Below are 27,772 nucleotides of genomic sequence, written 5' to 3' on the forward strand. Positions count from 1 at the left end.
TTACAAAAGAAAGTGTTTAATATAAAACTCAGTGACTCAGTAGCTTAGAGGTTGCTCCAGACTTACAGCAGGATGGAAGAAATTTGCTTCAAACACCATCTCTTTTTACTTTTTCATCCTGCTCCTTCCTATTGGTTCACACCTCCTCAGACACAATTGTTTTAAGAAGCTTTGGGGAGCTGCATCCAGGCAAGTCCTGAGGTGTTTGAGAGAGTCCCTACAAGCCTGGGAACTGAGCAGAGATGATACATACTTGGGACAAGAAGTAGGCATGTGTCCTTTCTCAAACATGGCAAAAGCTTAACTAGTTTATAACAATAGGTATGCTCTTGTGATAAAAACAGGAGGAAAAGTGTTTCCATCTGATGGTTTCTTTGCTTTGGTTGCAGAAAGAGAGGTACAGGTCAGGGCTTACCCTTCCCCAAGAAGAGCCTTCTCTGTTCTCATGTGCAACAGACAAAGGTTGTTAAGAAGCTTCAAAAGAATTTTCATTTTAAAGTATATATTTCTAATTTTTTTTAAATATATTTACTTTCAATATACAAATATATTACAAAGGATAGATATACATTAATTCTATTGGGAATTTTAATAAAAACCACAGAGTGAGTTGTATACTTTAGTAAGCATCTAGTTGCTTTCTTGCAAAACAGAAAATTAAAAAAAAAATAATGTTATGGCTCTATAAAAGCCATTATTTATATCACTTTCTTATATTAAGTAATATAACAAGTAGGTTAGGCTTGGAAGAAATTTCCCATTTACACTATGAACATGCATGTAGTCCTGATGCTGAATTGTTTCTCAAATACTTCAGAAATTGTAGCCTCCTCACCATAATTTCTGTTCTGCACCTCCAGGAAATTCTAGCTACTTCAAGGATATTCTGTCAGTAATATTCCTTCATGTTCTTGATTTTTTTTCCTATTTTATTCACTCAAAAGCGTTATAAAGCCTAAGAGAAACTTTTTGGAATCTGTTCACACTAAATTGTGTAGATTTTTCTAAAAGTAGCCAAATACATTCTTTTCTTAATTAAAATATCCAATGAAACAATTTGTGTTCACTGCAAAATCAATAAGAAAGCGTTGGACAGGACAGTAGATACCCTCTGTTAACAAATTCTGACTACTTCATTAAAACCATAAAGGAAGTCATTTCAAAACCATTTGCAAGCATGCAGAAAAAGATATGGTATAGATTTTGGAGTATGAACTAAATGTTTCAGAAGGACTCCAAAATTGTCATTGCTGCACACCATCAGGCAGGAGTGCTTTGCTGGAGCTGCCTCATCCCTCCTGATGAACAGGGCATTGCACATCCTGAGTGTTTTACTCAGAAGTTAACGTGCCCCTGGTGCTTTGAAAAAAAACCCCCCACTGTACTCTCGAAGTTAGAAATACTAAACTTAAGGATCTGAGTCCCTAAACAACTGATTGGGGAATTCTTAGGAAAAAGACCCTCTTGACAGTGAAGGAAGAATCAGCAGTTGTCTGAATTCTCTCTCTGCATTGCCTAAGGGCCCAGAAGTCATGTTGTCACACAAGCTACAAAGCAACATGAGCAGCACAGGTACTCATGAGAGTCTAAAATAAAATTTAAAAGTGTGTGTATGTACCCCAAGTGCATATCTGTGCATTGAGAACTTATTTAAGGATGTGCCCTCTCATAAATGATTCACTCAGGGTGCTGTCTCTGCAGATGAAAATGTACATGAGTTGTCTCTTAGTTGGGTGATAAAGCCTTGTTGCAAGGAATATAATGGCCAATTTAATGTGTAGCCTACATATGTAATTTTTAAAAATTAGAATAAATTGTGGAAAAAACAACCAAACCACCGCAATGACCAAGAGTGTCTTTTTGTCCTGCTACAAATAACTGGTATGATAAATACAACACAATGAAATTATGTGTTGTGTTAGTGTAGCTAATGAAAGAAAGTAAGAAGGGTGGGTTTTTTGTCCCTCTCTGCTGTTTCCAAGTAGTTGTTGCTAGATAGTGCATACAGTTAAAGAATTTTTTTGTGCATCAGGTGCTTACAAGGGCAGGAACTATGATTTGGTACACATTTGTAAAGTGCTATGTGTACTTCTGGACCTTAAAAAAAAATAAACAACACGAGTATGCTTCATTTAACATGTCTAAAAATATTTTTCCCTCAGGAACAGCAAGCAGGCAACTCTGCAACTGGCCACAAGGCCAATAAAGTGTAATGCACAAAGACATTGAGGGCTGTCTCCCTGCATCTCACTGTCCATTGCTGTGATCTCTGGCTCCTGCTTAAAGCTCTACCACATCAGGAACTGGTTATTCCAGTAATTAATAATCAGTGTTAGGTACTCTGACTATATACATCTTGACAAAGCAGTAATCATTTTGAAAGCAAATAGCTATTGGATTTGGCTTTTTTTCCTAAATGAGGTCCTCTGCTAAAACAAAACAAACCAAAAATTAGTTTTTAGCCCTCAACCTAAAAAACCCCACATATTTGTGTATAAAAGGTAAAAAAAATATATATAGAAGTGTGTGTTGTGTATAGAGGTAAGTGCTTATATACTTTTCTGACACTGAACACGCTGAAAAAAAGCAGTATTTTTAAAACATACCTTCCACAGCTTCCTTTGCTTCCTTCCCACTGACATTATTTGCTGCTGCTTCCCGTGTTCTCCTCCAGGGCACCATCCATTGGCAGAAGGCGGCTGTTCCTTTTGTGAGCCCAAGATCTTCTGTGTGGCCTCTCCTGAAGAAAGTTTGATCATCATTGACAGTTGCCCTGCTGCTCTCAGAAATGCCAGGAGGAAGAGCTGAGGGGCAAAGCCATTTCCATAAACGACGGACACAAATCCTGCCTTCTCCAGAAACACACGAGCAGCGCAACATTTACAGGACTAACACAGCTTTTGTGTGAGGAAGCCAAAATGTGCTTCTTTATCATCAGTTTTGCACATCAGTTGTTTGTGTTAGAAATTAGATTTATCTTGTGATTGGGTTTGGTTGGGCATTTTTGGTTTTGCTTGTTTGTATTGTAATTTTTTCAGCTTTCTTTTTTTTCCCCCTTAATACGCATTTTGGAAGAGTTCTCCCTATTTAAACGAAATGTTTTCTAGGAGAAATTTTCCAGCTAATCAAACAGCACCTAGTCAAGTATTTGCAATGACCCAGTTCCCCCTGTTTCTTCAGGAAACACTCTGAAAGACAAATCCAACATAACTAAGCTAATGAATAGAACTGCATAAAGGTGTTTCAATTATACAAGACACATTCCACTCCCTCTAAGCCATACTTAGACCTCACAATTATTCATAAAGAAAGAAAAAGGACAGGAAAGTTTGGTTTAGTTTTGTTGTGGGTTTGTTTGGGGTTATTTAGATCAAAGAAGAAGAATCACCAGGAGGCTTCCCTGAGAAGTCTTCTAAACTGCACGTGGATTCTCCAGGAGGAGTCACTCAAGAGTTGGAAACATCTGCTTCAGATCTCCTAGAGCAGATCAGATGTGCTCCACCCTGTTGCTAAATTTGTTTCAACTGATTTCAAATGGAATGGCACTATTTTACAATCTTGTCTTTAAAGAAGGCAAATCCATACCTATTCTCAGCCTCAGAACAACAGCAGGTGATGTAGAGAACAGAAGAGATAAGTGGAATATAAGAGTAATTTTACCAGGTTTTAGAAGTAGTAAAACTACTAGATATACACACTAGCATGAAGAAGACAGATAAACCTCAATCCTGTAGATTCAAACATGGATCCACCTTGACTTCTTCAGGATTCTTTGGCACAAATTAAAAGTCATTCATGGTATAGATCCTATGTACAATTTTTTTTAGATAATATTTCCCAAGATCAATTATTAATTCTTTAAAAAAAACTCTAAACATATTAAAATATATGTTCACTGAATCAGTATCCAGGAACATGCTGGTGACACTTTGTCCCCTGTACTAAGATTATTTGTTCCCTGTTGTTTATATTCCATTGCTACCAATAATTTATCCACTAAACAACAGATAAAATATAAGCATTTGTTTGAAATAAATACTATTTAAATTTTACACAGCTTAATAGGAAAAAACTACAGGATTAAAACTATTTACACTAACCTCCAAGAAGAGAAGTTCATGGCTTTCAGGTGTTTAATGAATTAAGCCTTGGATGTGTTGTTAAACATGATTTTTAGCCACATTGAAAACTGTTTCTTGGTAATAACAGGTTTTGAACAAAATGTGGGGTTTTTTTTTCTTTTCTTTCTCTCGTCAAGTGCTATTTTGTTTCTCTTTTTCTCTCCAGCTGCTCATGTTATTACTTGCTTAATTTTTCCTTTTTCTCTTTCTATCTTCCCTCCCTTCAGGTGTTTCAATGCTAGTTTTCAACTATTCTATTTCTGGTAGTTTTCTCTCACAGGGATTTGTTTCAATCGTGTCACTAGGTTTTGTGTATTTATTGTCGCTGTTTTAAACTAAAATAATCTCATCAAATCATTGTCATTCCTTAGAGTGATTTTTGGTTGGGTTTTTTTGCATAAATATACATGAGATTAAAGTGGGGTTGAACACAGCTTCGTTTTACAGTATAATATCAGCTTTCTATTTATTGATTACCACCTCAAGAAAACATACTATCAGCTCATCAAAAATCAATATATTGTTGGAATTTTTTTTCCTCTCTGTACATGCAAGTTGCAGATGATCTGCAGGCTGGAAACCACACGTAAGTGAAGGAGCAGAATAAAAACTGCACACAGTACATGACAAAGCTTCTGGGTATAAAACATGTTTCATCCTGTAGCAGCAGGAAAATCCATTCAGTAACAAACTCTAGCAGTCCAGCAGAACTTGGACAGATCCACAAGTGAAGTCAGACATGGGATAAAATGAAACAACCTGCCCACTAAAATGCAATTGCTCTTAGAATCATGGGAATAACTACCTCCCCTGCCAAATGAACTCTCTCAGATATATCAATGACAAACTGTTTATGAAGAAATAATCTCATTTTCTGTTATGCCTCCATTGTATTTTGCCATATTCTTGTGATGACACATTCGCTACACAACCACTAGAATGTAACTTATTTCAGTGATTCAAACATCATCTTACGGTATTTTGACATCAATGAGATCAACAGGCACAAACCTCTGAACCTAATTTGACTGTATAGATAGATTGGAGAGCTACACAAGGGTGGAGAAAGAAATCTGATCAAATAGAATCATTAAAATTGCCTCCTTACACTGATTTTGTATTGCAGTAAATAAAATTTCGCCAAAGTAGCTGAGATTTAAGTTTCCTCTACATCTGTTGTTTTCCTTGGCATTACAAAGAAAACTGATGAGCTTCCAGCACCATCAAGGTCTGTCACCATCAGTCTGATTATTTCTCCATAAGCTTATTCAGCTCTTTTTATTGAGGAGCTCATGTGCCAACACAGAGAAATAAGAATTTGTGAAAAGTTAGTCCTAAAGTCACGGGGCCAGTAACTCAAAAAAACCCCCAAAAAACAACAAACAGTAGTCTTTAGTTACGCTGCCTTAAATTGACTAAGGACACAACAGATATCTGCTGCAGCCAGACCACGTGAATTTTAAAAGTACTTTAAATTCCATATGCTTACACACCTGTCCTACCCACCATCTCTTAATGGGGAGGGCTCCACATGTAATCATGCAGTGAGAGAAACAGTAGGAAAAGCCGTTTGCCTAAAAAGCCCAGGTTCAGCAGAGGAATCCCCTCGTGGTCTGCCCCGGGGCTTCCTCCTCTGGGGAAACAAACTGCCATTACCCTGCCTGGGACTCAAATCAAATTCAGATTACACGCTCACTGTATGCAATGCTCAATCTTTTCTCCCCTGCAAGCGTTTATAAGACACATAAAGGGTATCCTTTACCAAAGAAGAGAACATGTAATGATAACATATTTATGAAACTTAAATGGTTCAATTATTTTCGTCCCAGTAGCTTTATGAGAGAGGTAAAAGTACGAAACTCCACCAAATGATATAACTCAGAGGAATTATTACAATGCTTGTGCATTACTACTAATTCCACCCTATTAGGTGATACTATATCTTTTCATAATGAAGATTAAATGCAGCAGAAACCATATAATGGCAGAACTGCTGTAGATCAAATTGAGTCTACCATAAGAAAAATGATCGCTGATCCCAAGACGTTATGGAATAGTAAACTTAAATTGTGCCGCTTTTCAAGTTTATGTGACTATGATTATTTAATTTTCCTTTGTGCGTGCTCAAGTATAGCTGATATGCGACTACACATGAGAGAACCTGAAATTAATTTGTCTGTATAAGATCACTGACTGTACAAATTCTTATGAAAACTAACATGCCATGACAATAGTAATTTTGATAAAATTACAGCAAGAACTGCAATTCTCTGCCATCTGGCTGTCTCATCATAACTACTTTGATGTGCTTTTTATTACTTATTTACTTACTTCAACTACTTTAGCAGTTGTTTCAGAGCTTAGAAACATTAACTGCAGAACAGTGTTAAAGAAACAGCGTTGCCAAAGCTGAACATTAATTCCTTACAGAAGACAATCTACAATCATCTTTAATTAAACCCCTAAAAATAATAGATCTACTCTATAAGAGTTCTACTGCATAATATCTACTTTATAAGAAAGCAGACACATTTTGTATTTCATATTTTAAAATGCGAATATATATCAATTTTCAGAGTAGTCTGATTAGTTTATTCAAAAGTCTGAATGAAGTGCCATTCCCCTTTCATCTGCCTATATAAAACCTTTCAATTACTCTTGGAATTGAGTTACATATTTACTTAACATACAAACACAATTAACAGCCTAACAGAGAAGTATATCTAGGTACATTTTTATAAATAAGGAACCCATTTACTTGAGGTCAGGGTATCAGTACTATGCATTTCTAATTCAATCATATTTATTCCAAGGCAAATCATCTCTTTAGTGACTTCTTATGAATACTAACTAGCCACCATAATGTGTTTCCTTTATAAGGGGTGGAGAATGGTGGAGAAGGTCGAATGCTGCCTTTATGTTGCCACTGCAAATCTGCTTGCTTGGTAAAGGTCCTGATCTGAAAACACAGAGCTCTTGTAATTTTGTACTTTAATCTTTCTGATTCAGATTTCTGAGAGAAACCCTACCATGTCCAAACCTCAAAGTATCACCCCGCTTCTCCAAGAAATATGGATATTTTCCATATCCTTTAGAGAATTATTAGATCACAGTATGCAATATGGCTCAAAATGTGTGCACAGTAAGTATCATCTAACACATGATAATTTAGCACATGCAGATTTCATAGAAATTTTAAACTTCTGAAGTCCAAGGTTAAAAAAAAAAATATTACAGAAGGTAAGTACACAACTACCAACCTAGTAGCAACCTAGTTCTGATTATTTTTTTTATATACTCTTTAATACTTAAGAAATACTTGGATACGATCTGAGAAAAGCCAGTAAAGTACAAAGCATGGATTTGGCAAGATGAAGAGATTCTAGTGAAGGCCTGTAACGTGAATCCAGCCATCAGACCTGACACTATGGCAATGCTGGTTACTGATATCAGTTCAGTGGGAAGGTTAGAACCATGGAATAATAGAATATCCTGAGTTGGAAGGGACCCACAAGGATCATCAAGTCAAGCACAAGACAACTCCGAGAATCACCCCATGTGCCTGAGAGCGTTGTCCAAAGGTTTCCTGAGCTCTGGCAGGCTTGGGGCTGTGACCACTGCCCTGGGGAGCCTGCTCTGGGTTGTGAGGAGTGAGATCCTGGTCCCACAAAAGCACCATGGCTGGCTAACCCACATGGATCTTGGTCTGATCCAGCTGTCATGGATGAACCCATAATGCCCACTTCCACTTTGGAGTGGTGGCCAAACCCTCCCCTGGTGTAAACTGCCAGTTCCTTGGATTAGTTGAATGCAGTGAGACTGTAGGAATTAATACCAGGTTAGAATTTAAATCTGTATCTCTAGGTCAGGGCAAAGACCTGTCACGGTGGAAACTCCACCAGTGATGCTGTATTTGTACTGTGAAGCTGGAAGTCTACCAGGCAGTCAACTCCACCTTCTGTGAGCTCCAAACTCTCAGAGAATGAAATTTAAAAAAACAAACAAAAAAAAAAACAAAACAACATAACACAACAGACAGAGCTTGCATCAGAAACTCCTTGCAGATGGCATAAAATAGCTTAACTACGATTCACTGGGAGCTAATTTCAGTCATTGCTAATACGTGCTGGGTAGAAAATTAGTGTCAAACAAAAAAATGGCATGATTTTTTTTTTAAAAGCATTTAGATTCAAGTTTCAAATGCTCTCAATTAACCAGTATCCAAGTTTCCAGATTCAAATCTGTCCTATAGAATTACACACAACCAACTATTCTTTCGGTTTTAAGAAAAAATAGATAGGATGGTGAATGTTACTATTAGATTGCAATAATTAGAGCAATGAAACATATGGCTATATAATACAGCCATATATTTATGTAATGACTGGACAGATCTAGCATTTTGCTAAATGTTTGCTCACCTGAGATTTTTTTCCTCTGCTGAACAGTGGAATGTTTCTGCACAGAGGTTTTCCTTTTATCCTGTATTTGATCCCTCCATGGATTTATTAGCAGAGACCTGTTGGAACAGTCCATGCTACTAAAACTATGGAGACAGGATATGTAATTCAGATTTGTTTCCTGGTGTCCATTTGCTTATTTTCGTAAAAAGCATTTTTTTTTTTTTTTTACTTTTTAATCTGAAGACCTAAAAATTGCACCATAAATGAGTATATCAGACAATCTGCAGATTTATCTTGGAGACCAAAAAAAAAAAACCAAACTTATTTCCTGCAAAAATACTTCTCAAAAACACCAGACCTACTGCTTTGGTAACACCACATATGAAGATTTAAGCAACATTCCTGGGTTATATCTTTATTTTGTTTTCAAACTTCATGGACTAATAACAAATTGAAACGGGCAATAATGGATGTGCTCTGTACAGCTCAGATGTTAAACCACAGTTTGTACCTGTATAAAGTTAAGATTGTAGTCTTGTTAATTCTACAGAGTTTCCCAAAGTCAAGATGTGATTTTTTTAATTTTTTTTTAATTAAAAGGTGAACAGTTTTTTGTAAGAATAAGGGGTTTATTTTTAAAAAACCTGTAGGTACTAGTAAGAGTCGAGCATAAAACTGGAGGCAGGTACTGGACATCACAAAAAAAAAAAAATAAAAAAACAAACAAGTTTTGCTTTCTGCTCTTGTAAAATTAGAGAGCTTTCTGTTTTCCTTTGCACTTACCCACATTCCAAAGCCTGACCTGTGTTTATACATACCAGCCAGAGTACATAAGACAGATGTACAGAAAACATGCTAAACACAGAGGCCAATTAAAGCTGAAGGAACTAACAACATTTTAATCTTTAACTTTCTAAGATCATCTGAATATATGACCCTCTACACTCACCTGTAACACCAGTATTGTTATTACATTACAATTGTTATTACAGTAAAACTCAGAGCATTCTCAACTCCATGGTTTAAGTGAAACCTCTCTTGGGCTTTCTATTTTCCTCCAAGCAAACTGCAGATGGATAAATATGCGTTGGTTAGACAGTCAAAAGTGTTTGAATTCTAAATAAAATTAATTATTTGTAGAGTAAGTTTTTGTTATGAAAATAACAATTACCTGGCAAAAAACATCCAAACAATTATGCTGGGACAAAACTAGGACTTCGAAGATAATGGATAGAGCCAGCAGGGATTAAAATGTGCAGCATTTCCTGGTCATTTACTCACTGGAAGATTTGAAAAATCAGTTTATTCATGGGAGAAAAATAACCTATTGCCACCAGTCCTTGATCATAAAACACACAGAACTTTAAACCCTCAGTGCAATATTGAAAGGAAATAAATGTGCATCTAATCAGCTTTGCCCTTCATAGCAGGTATCACTTTGGCAATCAGGAGCACACTGTGGATAGCAAAAATAATGGGAAGACAATATTCTGAGTGGGGAAAAAACATACACACTTTGCAAAATACACAGAGAGACGGTAACCACAGGTGGCTATTTTTGCTGACCTAAAACAATTCCCTAAAACGGTGGCTGTGATGCAGCCGGAACATGAAGGGCATGTTTTCATTTCAACTTATGCATTCTTCTGGAATCCTGAGGTCTGAGTAAACTGCACCATCCCAAATAACCCTTCAAGATGGAAAGGAAAGCTCACACTGACAATCCACAAAGAGGGTGCATGAAATGACTGCCTCTTTACTACTGAAATCCCAAAGAACCATTTCTCTTTACACGTCTATAGCAGGAATTTTATTCACTTCCACTTGAGAGAAACCTGACAAAATGAAGCAACCTTACTGAACAGGATGGTAATTTTCATAAAATGCACAGTCAAACTGGTAAAGACAAAATCATCTAAATTCTCCAATTTTTACTTCAATTTGAAATAAAATAATGTGAAATACAGTCATCGTGGGTTTCTTATAATAAGACACATTTTACAGGTACTAACACCAATAAGTAATGTATATGAATTTGCTGGCAATTCTGAACTGCTTGTCTTTCATAGGATTTCTTATGGCTATTTACATTTTCACTCAGTGAAAATCAATTACCTTCCTGCAATAAGCCTCATTTGCTACCTTTGAGTATAATAGAAACACCATTAGGATGATGACATTACCCAAAAGAAGGGCACCACACAGTTGGTAGACATAAATTAAGGACCCTTTCACATATGCATTAGAAATACTGCTGTGACTGAAATATGCATAAAATCTGTATCTATTAGAGCTATTAGTGTGTGCCGGTGATGATTTTGAAGGCGGAGGGTGGGTGGGGGGGAGAGACTGTGATCTACTACTTCGACAAAACTATGTATTTCCTTTTTTTTTTTTTTCCTTTTTTTTTTTTTTTCATCCCCCCCTCGGTGTGTGCCGCTGATGCAATAAGCAGAGGCCCCCAGCTGAGCTGCATTTGGAAATGCCACTGAGCATGGCGTGCGCGCTTCACTTGCCTCTGCCGAGGCAAAGGCACTGTCGGGAGCAGAGTGCGTGTGGTGCCGCCGCCGAGCCCGCTCCTCCCTTCCTCCCCCTGACCTCCGCCGCTCCGCGGATGTACGCCCGGCTGCGGGCACCGCTCAGGCGGAAAAACAGCTCCCGCCGATCAATTCATAGGATTTAGGGACATTTAACTTCCATCAGGACCGCAGCATCTTATTGAGACGGTGGAGGACTAACTTATTACCCGGCGCTAATGGGACTAACGTAAAGGGCTGTGGGTTTGCTTGGGGAGGGGGGGAAGGAATTAATTTAGAGATTCCCCCCTTGGAGTCTGTTAAGCAGAGGAAGCTACTTCTGAACGCGGTTATTTTTACCTGGGTTCTTATGAGCTTAAGCAAAACAGAATTATAACACAGTGTGATGGTGCATTATGTATTAAAAAGTGTAAAATGCAGGGCCCTCCTTCCTACTTCCCTACTCACTTGACATATCAATGAGCCCATCATGAACAAGGAAAATACTGGGATGCTGTTTCTCTTACAGAAGCATTACTGATCATGTTTGCCCTGTGTTGGTTAACAGAAAAGCTCTAGTTTGCTTCTCTATCATATCAAAACCTTCTCATAGGAAGTTTTTGCTATGCTTCTCATATCAAAAGCTATTTAGTTCTACCACTACTAGGTTTTAAGCTTGCTCCTACAAATCCAAAATTGTGATAATCTCAATCCTACAGCAGGCATTCTGCTGACAGTGCTATGAACAAAGAGTTAAATTCACCAAACACCCAATAAATGTGTGAAAACTTGCTTAATTACCAAAGACAGAAATATTTAATATGCAAAAGGGTGATCCAAGACTCCTGATGTTTCATAATGGAAAGCCACATTAATACAACAAAAGTAGTAACCTGGGGCTGCTCTGCCTTATAAATTAGGCAGATAAAGGTGCACAGGCAAAGGAAGGAGAGAGGAATCACACCTAGGCAGTTCTCTGCAATTAGAAGTTCCCTGTATTTTGAGTCTCCTTCCACACTGCAGTTCTGTTAACCAGATGCACAAAGGTTATATTATATTTGAAAAAAAAAAAATTATACTGAGAATCTCACAAGGTAAAGCCCATAGATCAATAGCGGGGTTAGCAAGATTTTTCACATGCAAGATTACCTTGCTCATAATAAAAAAAAAAAGGGGGTTTCATAGAATCCAATCTATTTATACAATTATTTTGATGAAGTTGTCATTAAATCCTGAACTGTCATTGTAATGTAAATATTCAACCATACTGGAACAAAATGAACATGGAGTATTTCCTAGGTAATTTCCCTCCTCATATATATTTAATTCTTCTGTTATGCACAAAGATAATGTCTGTGTATGTTTGCTACACGTTATTTGCAACTAAGCTTGAAACTAATAAAGTGCTACTGAGTTCATAAGGAAAATGCAGTAAGGAACTAACCTTTTCTATTTCTTTTCCTAGAAAAAAAGACTAAATGCATTTCAAAAAGTAATATTACAGTGTGCATGTTATCTATTTACATTAAAAATTACGATTGGCAGAGGAATGCTCCTGTCTCTTTGGGCATTTCCATTGCTGCAATGTACAGTGGAAAATATGCAGAATGGATGTGGCTTCAGATTAATCATTTAGACACTATACATTTCATAAGGATAAAGGTCATAACAGCTGAGCAAATAATTTCCATCAACATTTTAAATAAGATTATACGATACACAGAATTTTCATTCAAACTAACTGGACAGAATCTGTGCCAGGTATTGTGGCATTGCAGGAAATTACCTGTCTGAGTGAGGAAAACAGTACAGTGGGAAATAGGGAAGTTCTTTAAATATAAAACAAACAAACAAAAAACAAACCCAACACTTAAGCATTAGATACTTTTTTTTCCTGGTCTTGACTAGAAGTAATTCTGAGAACCTGTTTCATTTTAAGGACACAAAAAAGTGTAAGGTCTCTTCAAACCCTAAACTGGGGTTTTTTGAACATATTTGAACTTTTTTAAAAACACATGTATAGAGTCCTTCAGAAAGAAAATGGGAAAAGAATACCTTCTCGGAAGTAAATGCAAGAAATTACTAAGAATCTGCAATTACAAAAAAATTCACTATTTAATTCAAATTTATGTATCTGGGTACAAAACTACCAAGAGCACTAAATAAATTGCTTTTCCCCACTAGATAATTAAATTATTCTGATTTTTACTATATAAATATATGTGAAGAGAAACATTTCTTAGCTTCTGGTTAAGGTGTTCTTGTGCATCTAATTATCAGCAACACTTAATAAAGGATTTGATAACTGTCCTAGTTAACTGACTGACAGATCTCAGCTTTAAAATTACATAATCTAGCAGGGAATCAATTTTTTCACGTGAAAATTTCCTCTGTATTGGAAATCAGGATCTCGTGACACTGATACATTAGGATTCCCTGCTTCTCTTTCATCCCAACCTCCTATTCCCTAAAGTGATGGGATTAGAGGGAGAATGAGTAAAAATTCTTGCAGATTATGAAGCAAGCATTCTAAGAAAACACTTGTTCTATCACAAATATATTTGCAAAGTCCAAAATAAGTACAACTGATATCCAAATAAGACAGCAAATGCCCCAGGAATTGAACCTTTCCAAAAGATTTGGAAGAAGAAAATATGCCTTATTACACTTACCCTAACTTAAAGCTATAGAGAGTGTTTAAACATCTGCTGTTATTAGGTTGCTTTACTGTCACTTCATGCTGAATGTGAGACAAAGAGAACTGAAAATGAAAAGGGCCTCCTCCTTCTTCACCTCACTGCCACATTTCCATGTCCATCAAGACCCATGCCCAGTCTCTTGAACTCAGTCAAGCTATGCCACAGAGCAGTGGTAAAATGCAAAAGCAGTCTCGATGCTTAATCCAGTGTTCCAGTAACATTGGGATCCCCCCAGAACCAAATTCAGCAGCTTCACAACTGTTCTGCACTACCAGACCAGGTTAGGGCACAAAGACTGAGGGGTTTTGGGGGCTTAATTTTATAACACTGAATTCCTGCAATGTTCATATGTTGATGTAAATTGTCACCTGCAATCTGTGAAAAATTAGCATTTTGGAAAATAAACCACACAACTAAAGTTAGGAAACTAAGGCTGAACCTGAATTCCAACCTTCAGCTCCTTTGTTTTATATAACTGATTTTAACCTAAGATAAATCCTTCTCAATAATTTAAAAGACACCAATGATAAATTTAATCTAGATATTTTGATAACTTACATGTTTCTTCCTTAACTGACGTATCTTGTGATTTTTCTGGCACTTTAAATGTGCCGGAGAATTCAAATTCCAGTAAATTGCCTTGATAAATCCTGTAAATCTGCTTTTGCTCAATCTCACTGAAGTATTTCCAAAACATAACATTGGAGCAGTGTCTTTGAGAGGCAGCAAATAGAAAGGAATACTTACTGCAGTGTTTCAAACTACCCCTCTCCCAGCTTCCATTAGCACACCTCTGCATATCACAGCCACCAGTTTTAGCTTAACTAGATGATGCAGAGGTACTTCTGCAGTGTTTACCAAACTTTATCCTTATTAGGCCAAATCTTCATACATAAAGGGGAAAAAAACACCCCAACAAAATAAGTTCTCTGTTGAGGCTTGTGCTTTTTCAGAATACTACCTTACTGTGTCTTCTACAGCTTCTGTAATTAGTTAACTCCAGTTGCCTGTAGAAGAACAAGATATTTCAATAAAAGAAGGTCCCATAGAAACCTCATCTGCACAGCAGATCAGTGTCAGAACAGAAGACCATATTTTAGATATTTTAGAAAAAGAGCACTGAACAAAAATAAAAATATCCCTACACCACTGTTAAATCCACAAAGAGAAGCAGTTCTGCTTCTTGCCACATGAAGAAGAACGTAGAGGAAAAACTAGAAAAAAACCAAGACACAAGAAGTGGTGTGTAGTGGTTCCTTAAGGAAGGAAGTATGATTCTCAGGTTGGAAAGAGAGAGCAGGGAATATGATAGACAGTATGGAGTGTGATGGCAATCCAGTAGATGAGCATGGAGAAGGGACTAAGGGATGATTGCCTGACTGTGCACTTTTTATTTCAATTTAAGAAGTAGCAGGTCATCAGATGGAGAAAGTTGTTACAAGTTTCAGAACAAAGCAAGGAACACCTGTTAAGAAGTGCCTAATTAACCTGTGGAATAACAGCCCATATAATGTTGTAGCTACTAAAGGATTATAATTTTTGAACAAAGTCACAGTGGGCTTTTAAAAGTCCATGCTACCTTCATTATGCTGATAAATCCTTGTAACGTTTGATTTCATCAACATGAAGCAAATTGAAATATGTATGTTCTGACACACACTACTGCAATATTCTTTTGAATTATTTCTACTGTGGGTTCATGACGTATCAAAGAAAATGTGGTTGTTTTTTTTTTTTTTTTAAAGTTTTTTTTAATGGACTGGAATAATCATAATTGTCACCACAAAGAGACACCACCACCAGCACCCCTTCAAAAATCCAAACACATTATCTTCATCTGCCTCAAAACATATGTATACACTGTAGTTCAAGACACTGTCATGGTACAGTTATCTCACACTCAGGGTACTAATAGGATGATGGGACTTGTTCCTGGGTCAGCGAACAAGCCAAAGCTGCCTAAAGTCAGACTCGAGCTTTGAGAGAAAAGAAAGAGGGTTTTGCCTTTTTTTTTTAATTTTTTTTCACCCTTTTTCTTTTAAGAAGAGGAAAATATAGAGAAATGGTTGGATTTTAGTGGTTCCACACTGTCTCATCTTTGTGTGCTCTCTGCTTTCTGTCACAGCATAGCTGTGCTGGTAATATTCTTGCCTTCAGGCCAGGAGGTCAGGGGTTGAAGGACAACATAAAAAACTTAGGCTCTAATTCAGTGATGACACAGAGGCACAGCGCTCGTAGGGGAAGAGCAACCACACTGTCAAAGGTGTCTTCTTTGGATGAAACACTGAACAGAGGTCCCTACTGGCAAAGTCAAATGAAAAAGGGAATAAAAGCTCCACTGTGAAAAATGTATTTTAAAAAATGACTGCCACAGAGTTAAAAAAAAAAGCCAAAGTTCTGATGGTTTCTTATTCAGCCAACGATTATTTTCATGTCCATCTTGAAGATTCATGGAGGTCTGGCCGAAGAAAAAGATTTTTGTTTTCGGTTTTGTTATCAATTCATATTAGGATAATTAGAATATAAAACCTACATCTTGTTTAAATTGATGTGGTATTGATTAATAAAAATCAAGATGGATTTTTATTAATCAATAAAAAGTAACTTTTGGGTTTGTTTTTTTTTTTGAAACAGATTAGAATGGACGCTTACTTGTCACATTTTATAATTTTTAGCTTTTCATCTTCATGCTGGCAGTGGGTTATTAGTACCAAGGGTTACTACTGGTAAGAAAATGAATTAATTATTTTTAAAGTGTTATTTTTAAATTTGATATCTTTCAATCATTCAGTGACCAGTAAACTAAGAACAAAACTCTATCTGCAAGCAAACAACTAGTATTATTTTGAAGTTCATTATATCAAGCTGAAAGAAGAAAAAAGATGAGTGAAATAAATTAAGTAGGTTATGTACCAGTAATCATTCTTGCTGTGTATTTTAGGAAAGACATGCAGTAGACAGAAGGAGCAGAACGTGACAGCTCAGGGAGAGCTTCAACAGTGGGATGTAGAAGATAAAATGTTAAAGTCAGAACAGAAATTAATCTGATCAACAGAAACAGTGAGACACATGCCACTTACCAGGGACAACTCTTCTGTAATTTGAAGCTGAATTTTCTTTGTTTCCTGAAAAGTTTACAGTCCTTTTCAGATGCCATAATGATATTTTGGAAATGCCCCACTGCTGTCTTTAATAAGACATTTCAGGGATTTTTTTCCAAGTGGAAAATGTTTCAAAGAATAGAAGTTACAGCCTGTGAAAGGTACACTTCTCCATATGTGCTGGAAAAACTTGGAAGTGAACGACCAGATTGAAAAAAATCTGGATTAGAAGATTGTAATTTAAATTCATAAATCTTTGCTTGCTAATAAGCATGTGTGGGTCTGCAGGTGCACTTTCCCTTCAAACAGACTTGCAAAGTCTGGTCCCTGTGCTATTGCCTCTGAAGTGACAACATACAGAGGGAATCAGCAGCTGAAGGATCAGATCCTGCAGGATTCTGAGCATTTCCACAGAGGTTTTTGGTTGTGGAGTTAGTTTGTTTGCCTGATCAAGCCAACTGTGGTGACAAATGTTTACAGGTTTGGCACTTCATATATGCACACTCACCCATATACCCAGAAAAGTCAACACATTTACACACCTACTTATTTTCACAGCTAACTCTGTAAATGGGTGAATTCTTTAATATTGGGCTCTTGGACTATTTTGTTTCTAAAAATACCGTGCTGACTTTTGAATGCAATTCTGTACTCTAACAGCCAAATAAGAGGGGATCTGAAAGCACAGTTTAACCTCCAATACATTTATAAACAGCTGTAATGGTGTCGGTCAACAGCAACAACAATAACAACAAGAAAGGTTGAAATCTCTAAAGCTGGTGAAAACCTGGTATAATTTTATAGAAGGGAAAGAAACTCACCATTTTATTCTTAACTTCAGTCTATGTAGTCGTGGCAAACTTTTGAAGACCTGAAAATAAAACTATCAAAAAATCTACCCACTGACTTCATAATTTTGGTGTGGTTTTGGGTGAATACTGTTATGAGCAATACTAGGACCCAATATGTGGTTGTAATAAATGTGTTTGCACTAGGAATTCTGTCCTGGTAGGCACAATACTGTCATATGAAATAATAGTGATAGAAAAACCACACGTGCTTAGAACAAAGTTTATGGTAACAGAAAAAAAAATAATCCAGTTAGTCTAAAGATGTCAATAAATGGCATTAGAACAATAAAATATTGGCCCAGCACTATTAAAAACACCTGCAGTGCTTTTAATAAGAGGTGGTACAATTATCTGCCACTCCTGACACTTTACCATTCGCTTTGAATATTATACAAATATTTAAGAACCTGTATTGTCCTATAAAAAACTCATTAAAGCTGTTCATAAGAGTACTGAAGCCACTTCAGGGTACTGAGTTTTAGATCCTACATGTTCCAAGCATGTTTGGAAGCCGGAGCACAAGCCTAACAAAAAAAACCCACTTGCTCTTAAGGCTCTTAAATGCCAGAATTGCGTCTCAAACAACTTATGGTGTAAAACAGCCTAAAGAAAGGCATGTGAGCTGCAGTGAAGAAAAAGAAGTGGTTAAAATGTTTCAGAAATCAAACTTTTTCCTGGTAAGCACCCTTCAGTGAAGTATAAGATTCCCCTGGAACTGAGGTGAGTCAAGGTAATACATGGAATTTAGAAAGGGGCTTTTCTCATTAAATAGGTTGGTGAAGTAACCATGTAGGACTGAACTAAGCTCACCATTGAACTGAGTGGGATAAATTCCCATCAAAAATACAGGAGAGGTGCAAACCTATGTAGTACAAAGGGAGTGATGGGAGTAAATTGAGCAGACAATATTTTTTGGCCGAATGTCAGAAAAAATATTCCTAACAGAGAGGATGACTATTATACTGCAGAAAAGACACCCCCAAGGGAAGTGACAGAAGTCTCATTCCTTCAGTCCTTTAAAAAGGAATTAGGTAATGCAGAAGAAGATACCCTAGGAAAAAAATCCTCTGCTTTTTGAAAGGTTTTTAATATGACTTATTGCATCTTTCTCATCTCTAATTTCTGTCATTTTAAGAATTTGACTGGAGGAGCACAGACCACACATATCAAGCAGGGAAATCTCAATCTGCCATTGGGTTTCCTCCCTGTTTCTTGCCATTCACAACCACTTCCATCATCTACAGATGGCTGGAGGAGCAGGGGGCAACACACAATTACAAATTAATCTCTATTATTGTTGCAGAAGCCTGGAGTTGTGCTCCAACAGCACAGAGCTAATTTTCTTGTCTTTGAGAGTGGGAAGATTGGTTGTGCATTTGTCAGTTTTGTCTTTTTGGGGGGTTGTATGCTCAATATAAAGAAATAAGTGAGTAAAACAACATTTCTCAATTTTAACATCCTAAGACTTTTCACTGACGTGAGGATTACAGGCATGAAGCCTTCTTATACAATTCTTTTGTCACATTCTGCATTATCAATCTATCAGATTCTCCCCAGAGTCCCTGACACATTTTCTAACCTTTCTTAACTTTAACTCTCAGAATTTTCACATACTACCAAAAAGAATAAAAGAAAGAAAACACTCACTAAAAAAGCAAAACCCACATCACCCCATCTGTTGCATTTAAAAGTTTTATCTCAGAAGAAATCCAGCCCAGCTGCTCAGATACAGGTTCACTGTCACTTCCAGATACACAAGGATTATGTAACTATTATTCAAGCTAATATCAACTACTTTCTCCTGTACTTTAGGATAATTTTCACCTTTTACCTTCATCAAATTATATTTGAATTATGACATGTGATTACTTCAAACTATAAGCTAAGAAGAAACACCGCTTTTTCTCTCATCATTCTTATTTCATTTTAGCCAGAAATCAAATATTAATTTGAAGAAAAACAACCCCCCAAACACACAGAAAATGTCCCAAACCACCCAAGCCCAAAAAACAACCTACAAAACAAAGAGAAACTTTCAAAAACTGCTACTTGGAAAAAAAAAAAGCATCAGGAGAGTGTTTATGCACTGCTCTAAAGTTTAGCTGGTTTGTATTCTCTACATTCCACTCTTCTTCATAATTAAGTCCCTCCAGCATTTTCTGTGCCCTCTCTATGTCTTTGGGTGAGGTTGGGTTGGGGTTTGGTGGGGTTTCTTTATTTTTATTTTTTACTGCAGGGCAGGATTCCTTTAAAACACAATTAAATAACTCAATATTGCTGCTATTGGTTAATGAAGCATCACAAATCCGAGAACAGGGCAAGGAAAGAAACCTGCCTGACATGAGCTGAGGGGATTTAAAGTCACACAAGGCAAGAGCAAGGTTGTGTTGCTTGTGAGCATAATGCTGTTCCATAATCACCAAGGCAAAACCAGCACGTCCCTTTCAATTCCGACAAATCCGGGAGGAGTTGCAGCAGTGGCTCCATTTGTACCTGACACACGTTGCCTGTCTGGGAAAACCTTTTTTTTTTTTTTCCCCTTCTGTCTCCTATTCCAACAGGTTAAGCATTAAAAAAGCAGCAACCTTTGCTAACCATAGTTCTGCTGGCAGTGACTCAGTCCCTGCTTGTTCAAGTCCATTAACTGGTTCAGTTTGTTGTTGTTATCAGTTGATAATAAGCACTTGATTAATACATGAACCTGGATGGAGATAGTGTGTGCTTTCAAATATAATTTACCTATAAAATCTGACTTTTTCAAAAGAACTTGCCTGTTTTAAGCTAATTCAAAAGAAAAGTTTCATGTGATCGAAAGAAATGATCTCTGAACTAGAATTGTGAACATGACTGAAGTTCTTAAGGAACTCTGATGAAAAATGATTTGAAGGTGGAAAAATATTTGGAGGTTAAAATTCTATTGCTACTTAAGTCGTATTTTGGTTTATGTAAACTTACACGGTTATCTATGGGTGAATTTTACCCTGTAAAAACATAAAAGACTGCCTATGAAAGACATTTAGCCTTGTGAAATTCTTGAGATTTCTATAGCATCTCAGCTCCTACCTTCCTAATACTTTTTAATACAGGAAAAATTTAAAGTTGGCATTTTATTTGAAAAAGAAATCTCTGTACCTAATGCAGAAATGTGCCCAATTGTTGTGAAAAAGTGTCTTATAAATTTTTCATTGAAATTTTTCATTTTCTTTCAATCCTTCAAAGTTGACTCAAAGAGGTAGTTGTTGAACTGCCTTGGGAATTTAAGACTGATTTATCACTTCTCAAACAGCTGATATTTTATAACTGGTGGTTAGTTACAATTGCTCTGATAAGACAACAATTGCAAAAGACAAAGTTTCTATGACTGAGTGTGGTCCACCTAGCCAGCAAATAAAAGTTGCATTCATTTTCCCTTCAAATGCATTATCTATATAACCATTTATTACCCATGTTAAGACACTGTTACAGTAGAATTTTTGTTTCCATACCTCTAATTGGACTCTCAACTTAAATGAATATTCAAAAGCTCTGAAAAAGAAGGGATTTCGTCTCCAAATGAAACTGTCAAAATGTCCAAAAGTTGAGGCCCTCCATCTCTGCAACTTTTCAGTGTGTATTAATATACCATTATTATTTTTTAAACAGTAGTTTAGAAAGAAAAATAATGCCTTTAACTGGCAAAGCTGTCTTAAATGCATACAGATACACATAAACAAATCTGATAGCAGGGCAATATCTCTGCACAGAATGAGCAAGTTCTAAAATCTGATGGATGGTTCTCTGCAACTCCAATATTAAGTTTCTCTCTGGCATTAAACCTTGTTAAGAGAAATAACAGATTTCAGTGAGTTTGGAAAAAGGAAATCTTAATGCTACAGCTCTCATTTACTTCCACAGCTGGGCTGGTCATCTCCTCTCAGCATCCTCTCTATCAACCCTTGTGTACTCTCAATATATAAATAAAGAGGTTTCATATCTGCTCAGGGAACAAACAACCTTTGTTATACCCTTAGGATCTCGCTGTGATTAGAACTGGCATTCAAGAAAATGTTTGGTTTGGTTCTGGGTTTTGTTTTTTTGGGGTTTTTTTACTGATTTCGTGTTACACAGAGGTGTCAACATGGATTTGGAAAGCACCTGCAATGCTTCTCTGAACTATATGTGACACAACGGGGAATTGTTCTGTATTTGCGCATCTCTTGCTCACCACAAGTCTTTACACTACTTTTAAATAAAAAAGGACTTTGCACTAGTGATATAGCAAACATGGAGCAACAGGACCCATTTTTATGTGCATCTAATGGCTCCATGACTTCACAATTAGGCAAAGGACTGTGACCTGCCATCTAGATCAGGATGCAGGCAGTTCTACAGCCCTCAAAGGAACCAATTCAGAAATCTGTGCCCTCAGAGTTAAAATATAAGTTTCTTCTCACTTGCATGGGAACGCTATCAAGTACAGCTTGAACTTGGAACATGAAAAAGCTAAAGAGAATGAGAAAAAGAAGCATAAATATGAGAAGGCAATATAAGTTCCCCAAAACCTACAGCAGTAAAACAATTAGAACTTAAAGAGATTTCAGTTTCACCATAATGTACTTTAGGTCTGGTGAGTGCAGCCTTGAATATTCAACTCCTGCAAAGCAATTTGTACCAATCTACTCCAATTACATTAGAATTTAAAAGCAATTAGGTATATCAACCACGTAAAAAACTTACACTTTCTTGAAATAGATAGCTTTACACTTTTAAATTAATTTTTTAGTCATTCATTTTTCATAAGTCATGATTTCAAGTTGTTGGTAACAATCATCTTTCACAAATCAGCTAAGAACCCTTTTATGAGAGCAGGTATGCCTATATGTAATAGTCTCCTAGCTGAAAATGCTAATAATGGGAGCAAAGTTACCCAAGATTTAGCACTACTGTACCAGAAAAGACATGCAGCCTTTGGTCAATCTGATAAAAAGAAGGAATTGTTTCCTTTAATAGTAAATAAGTGGAGGAGGTTGTTTGTTTATTTTGTAATATATCATTTAGCCATGAAAACCTGCTAGTCTCATTGTACACTGGATTATTTAAAATGTTATTACCATAAGACTCAAAATAGTTAAGTATGGCAAGATATTAGGATGGAAGGGCATCTACAGCTGCTGAAAACTGTAAGTGATGCAGACAATGATTATATGCATACTTGCACCAGATCTTACACGGACATAGAGAATATTTTCATTTACAAGAACCGCACGTTGTATTTCAATTTAATTTCTTGGTTTTTAACGGGTATAAATGCCAAGTAAATCATTAAAAGAAATGTCAGCTCTATCAGTGGCAGCTGCTCTTACCACTAAAAAAAAAGGAGGGGAAGTGTAGGAGCAGGGCAGCCAGCAAAGCCCACAGCGGTCTGCAAAGTCACTAGTGGGAAAACAACAAAGGCCTTTCCATGCAACTACCACAGATGTGCCCATAGCCAAACTGTCAGAAAGAGTTAAGATGACAGCTACTCACAGTTCATTATTTCCTTCTCACAGGTCACTGGGTGACAAGCTGGGTCACACCATGCTTTGTCGGCTGCTACAAACTCCCCCACACCCCTCAGCCCCCCAGTTCCTATTCCAGTGCAATAGAGGCAACCTGCTCGAATTGGGATATCCTAATGCAAACAAATCTCTTCAGATGCTCTCTGAAAAGGGGAATGTGATGTTTATTGTACCTTCCTTTTGTTTTCAGCTGGATGTGTAACATTTCCTCCCTGTGATGAGCACAGCACTGGATTTGTATCTGTAGCAGACACGGCTATTGGAATAATTTTGTCAAGATGTGACTAAAGCAGATAATGAAAGCTAATTTGTCACAATTCAAAGCTTTAACTTTTATAACACTTGCATGGCAGATATATCATGAAAAATCATTGCAACTCATTGAAAAGATGTTTTTACCAGAAAGGACTTTCCACAAATAGAAATCTGAGGGGGTACTTCAAATGAATACAAGAACTTTTAAAATGCAGAAAATACAGTCTAAAACACCCTTTTTTTTTTTTTTTTTTTTTTTTTGGTGGAATGGGCTATCTATGAATAGATCTTTACAATAATCCAGTAATGAATTAGTGTTTCTAATATACTCTCATCTGTCTTCATGGAGTAATCAATTACAATACAGATGTACATTATGACTTTCACTTATGTTTTGCCCACATGGAATTTAAAATGAATGAACAGTGTATAAAGAATCAAGGTCAAGCATTTGCTTAGCTGTAACCAACAACAGAAGTGGGCAAACATTTCCATCTCCATAGGGGTATTCCTTAGTCATTTTTCCCTACACCATTAAGTCTTACAAAAATGTGATAACTGAATTTGTCCAAGTGATTCAGAAAAATTAAAATGAAACCAAGTGTCCCAGCTGCATCTGTCTTAGTGTTAAATATGACAAGGTCATAAGCATTCTGACTCAGATCCAAGAATGCTTGTACCTAGCATGTACTTTACTTGGAGTTTACTCAAATGCATATCTGGATTGGAGACCAAATATTCAGAAACTTGTGAAATCAAGCTTACTTATAGCAACAAAGTGATCCAATAAGGTCTGAAACCAAAGCTGCATTGAAACAGGTGATTAATCGTAGATATGTGACCAGCACCTTTAAAGGGACAATTCACAAATGGAATGTATTGCCAGGACACCACAAATTTGCTACAGTTGATACAAGAGCACTTTCCTAGCTGGGCCCAACCTGTAATATCATAACAATGAGAGAAGTAATTTAAAAACACTGCCAGAATTTACAGGGCTTACAGTTCCACAGGGTAACACCAGAAACATTAAGTCATTATCTTGACCCAGGCAAAGATAATAATATGTCATTTCTTCATAAAAGTGTCCATTCAAGACTATTTTTGAGTGAAAGGAGGCAATGGATTAGCTGTTTCCCATACATGAACAGGGAGAATGAGAACAAGGGTGGGAAGGAAATCAGTGGTCATTAGTCACTTAGTTAAGTAATTAGTTCTTGTGCACTGAGGGAAGTACACGTCACAGTCACACAGCTCACTTCTCTACTCATCCTTATCCTAAAAGCCACCACACCTTCTCAGTAGCTTGAATCCTCCATGTCCAGCAACTACCTTGGATTGGATTTTGGTCTGTTTGGGGCAATACTTGTCATTTTTTCCTCAATAGTATTTTCTGGAATGGGTAAATTTTTCAGCTTTCACATCAAAACTTGGGGATTCAGTCAGGTAAATCAGAGATGAGGTTCAAGTTTTCCTGTCTTACAGGCATGATGTATCATGCAAATTGTTAAAAGTGTGAGATGCATTAGAAAACAACATTGGAAAGAACACTCAATAAGATGTCCTCAAAGATACTAAGGACCTGCCAAGACCACTAAGATAAGACACACAAAAAAAACCCCAAAACCAAAGAAGCTCACTTCATTGTTGTCTTTACTAACACATACCATAGGATAATGTGCAACTGGCTAAACAATGTGCAGGTAAGAAAGGGGCTGACTGCAGCCTTCAACCAGCAAAAATAAGTAAGGAAAGGAAGTCTGAAAGTATGACAGTTATACAAACAGACAAGCTTGCAACCTAATTAACCATATGCTTTGAAACTTAACCTTATTCTATAGGATGTGATAGGAAGAGCCTTATGAAAAGGGTTTCCTTGGGCTGTCTTCGTGCTGTTCTGGCCAAAGTGTGAATGTTTCTCAGAAACCAAACCAGAAAAACACTAAGAATGAGGTCTCTGCAATGCATATTCCTACAAAACTAAGCTGGAAAACAAAACGTTTAGGGTGGCTTTGATCCCTGTATGGGCCTAAGAGTTGGACTTGATCCTTGTGGGTCCCTTCCAACTCCAATATTCTGGGATTCCATCATGACTCAAAGCTTAAAAAGAGGCACTGGCTGTATTTGACACTGCCAATGTACCCAAAGCACCTGCACAGTTCTCACAAACAGGTCACAGCACTGGCAGGAGACTTGCAGCATTCCAAAACAGCTGGAAGCCTGGTGATATACCCCTTAACACCTAAAAATTAGCCCAAACACCCATGTCTGGGCAGCTGAATCTCCTTCTCCCCCCTCAGTGAGCCAAAAAGTTTCATGAAATTCTATGAATGTGCCGAGTGGGGCCATTAACCAAAAGAGTTTCATAAAATCCAGTTGAACTTTGGAGGGACAGTGATCATAATCTTCACTTTATCATCTCCTATATCTAGGACACAGAGATATATTTTCCTCTAACACACAATTTGTGCTTATGACAGTTTTTCATGTTGTTTTGTAAAGGAAGGCAAGTTTTATTGCTACTTGGAAATGGAACAGCTTTTCAAATCACAGAAGATAAAACCCTGTCTCCCTAATCTTACATCACCTTTCAGTCACTGAAAGGATTCTACAAACTACAGAGTGGGATGTGGCAGCTGTTTAGCAGACTACATTAGTACTTATCACAGTCTAGTGAAAAATTGCAGCAAAAGAGAATTTAAATCACTTAGTACCTCCCATAACAGATGTAACTGCAGTTTTGAATTTGTTATAATTGCTACTTAATGCCAAATATTTCTGACAGTGAAATAATGTTGTTTGGGTATTAAAATGTATTTTTCTATATTTAATTCAAGTTCAGGAAAATGCTTTAGACTGCATAACTCCACTGTCAGTGGGAAGATCTTGACTGCAGACAGCTTTCTAAATCAAATGTGTTTGTTCTGCAAGAAGAGACTTCTAGCTTAATATTTACATCCTGTTATCTGAGGCCAGAAGTACAGACATTTAGTTGAAATTTCACTTGTTCTGTCATACTTCAATGAAGTTAAATACTTTGAGGTGACCCTGACATCACATTACCCATTTACAGCACAATAATTCATATTCAAAGCACTGTGGAGCAAGTGATGCTGGACAAATCCTCTCATTACGTTGCAGATGGCATCTTTTGAAAGTGCCAATATAGTCAATATTAATGTTAGAACCCAAGTTTACCTTTTATTTCATCAAATAAAAAATAAAACTATCCAAAACACAGGTAACCTACCCCTAACTACACAGTTCCCCAAAAGCTGCTGATAGCCAATACCTTCAGGTACCTCAGTCATGTCAGAGTCTTCAGGCACATTTGAGAATATTTCAGATACTGAAAGACTAAATATTTGTAAAATAATATTATAAAGGAAACACCTGAAATTCTAGTCTAGCAAATCACTGTCATTAACTTATTGCCAGTAGTAACAACACTAATGAGTTCAACTTTAATCCTAATAGCAAGTGATGTCTTGTGGTCTTTCATCTGAGTGGGAGGTCCACTTTTAATATGTTTGGATCTAAAAATACCCAAAACCTCAAAAGTAAGTAGCCAAATGCCATTTCTATAAGATAGCTTCAGTTATCTAAAGAAAGGCAAAGTCTTCTGCCTGTTGTAAGTAGAAGCAATAACACCACCCTTTATCTTTCATTGAAATTAAAATACAGTCCTACATTGGAAGTGACTTTCACTTAATATTTTGGCTCAGCATGACTTTCAGCTTTCTAACAACACCTTTACCATTTAAATTTAAGTCTTGTGGCACGAAACATGTCACAATGTAGATACAAGTCCTATTTCTTTATGTAACTTGCATGATGTGAGGCTCGCAGAGAAAAAAATTCAAAAGTAAACTTATAATTACTACCAAACATCATCCACATCAATCTTCAAAATAAAAAAAAATTAAAAAAAATAAAAATAAAAAAAAAAAAAAAGAAGCTCATAAATGTCACCCCTTTTCATTAATTTTGGTCAAAATCCCTGTTTGCTTCTCAGCCAGAGGGTTTCTGAGATATTTCAATAATATCCAGGAAATCAATCTTACATGAAACTGAAGGAAAACATCTAATGTCATTGAACAATAAATATCAGTTCTGTCAGTGGCTTACCTTTGAGCTGGGGCCTTAGGATGTTTCGCTTCTGGTTTCCTCACCAGTGCCACTGTCAGTTGTGGAGTCTCCCCTAGGGGATCTGCAGGCATTAAATGGGCGTCCAAAGGTCCTGAAAGTTGTTTCTGATTGGGGTTGCTGACATATTTTTTTTTTTTGCA

At 36.8% G+C, this 27,772-nt stretch overlaps 1 long non-coding RNA gene across 1 annotated transcript; it reads right to left on the reverse strand.

The window, feature by feature from the left end:
• On the reverse strand, positions 1–27,772 carry LOC135416760 (uncharacterized). The gene is made up of 3 exons (XR_010431705.1): positions 27,612–27,772; positions 2,607–2,740; positions 1–232 (listed from the first exon to the last, which is right to left on the reverse strand). It is a non-coding gene; the product is annotated as an uncharacterized LOC135416760 (long non-coding RNA).

This window comes from Pseudopipra pipra, chromosome 6 (assembly GCF_036250125.1).
Source record: "Pseudopipra pipra isolate bDixPip1 chromosome 6, bDixPip1.hap1, whole genome shotgun sequence".
Classification (NCBI taxonomy): domain Eukaryota; kingdom Metazoa; phylum Chordata; class Aves; order Passeriformes; family Pipridae; genus Pseudopipra; species Pseudopipra pipra.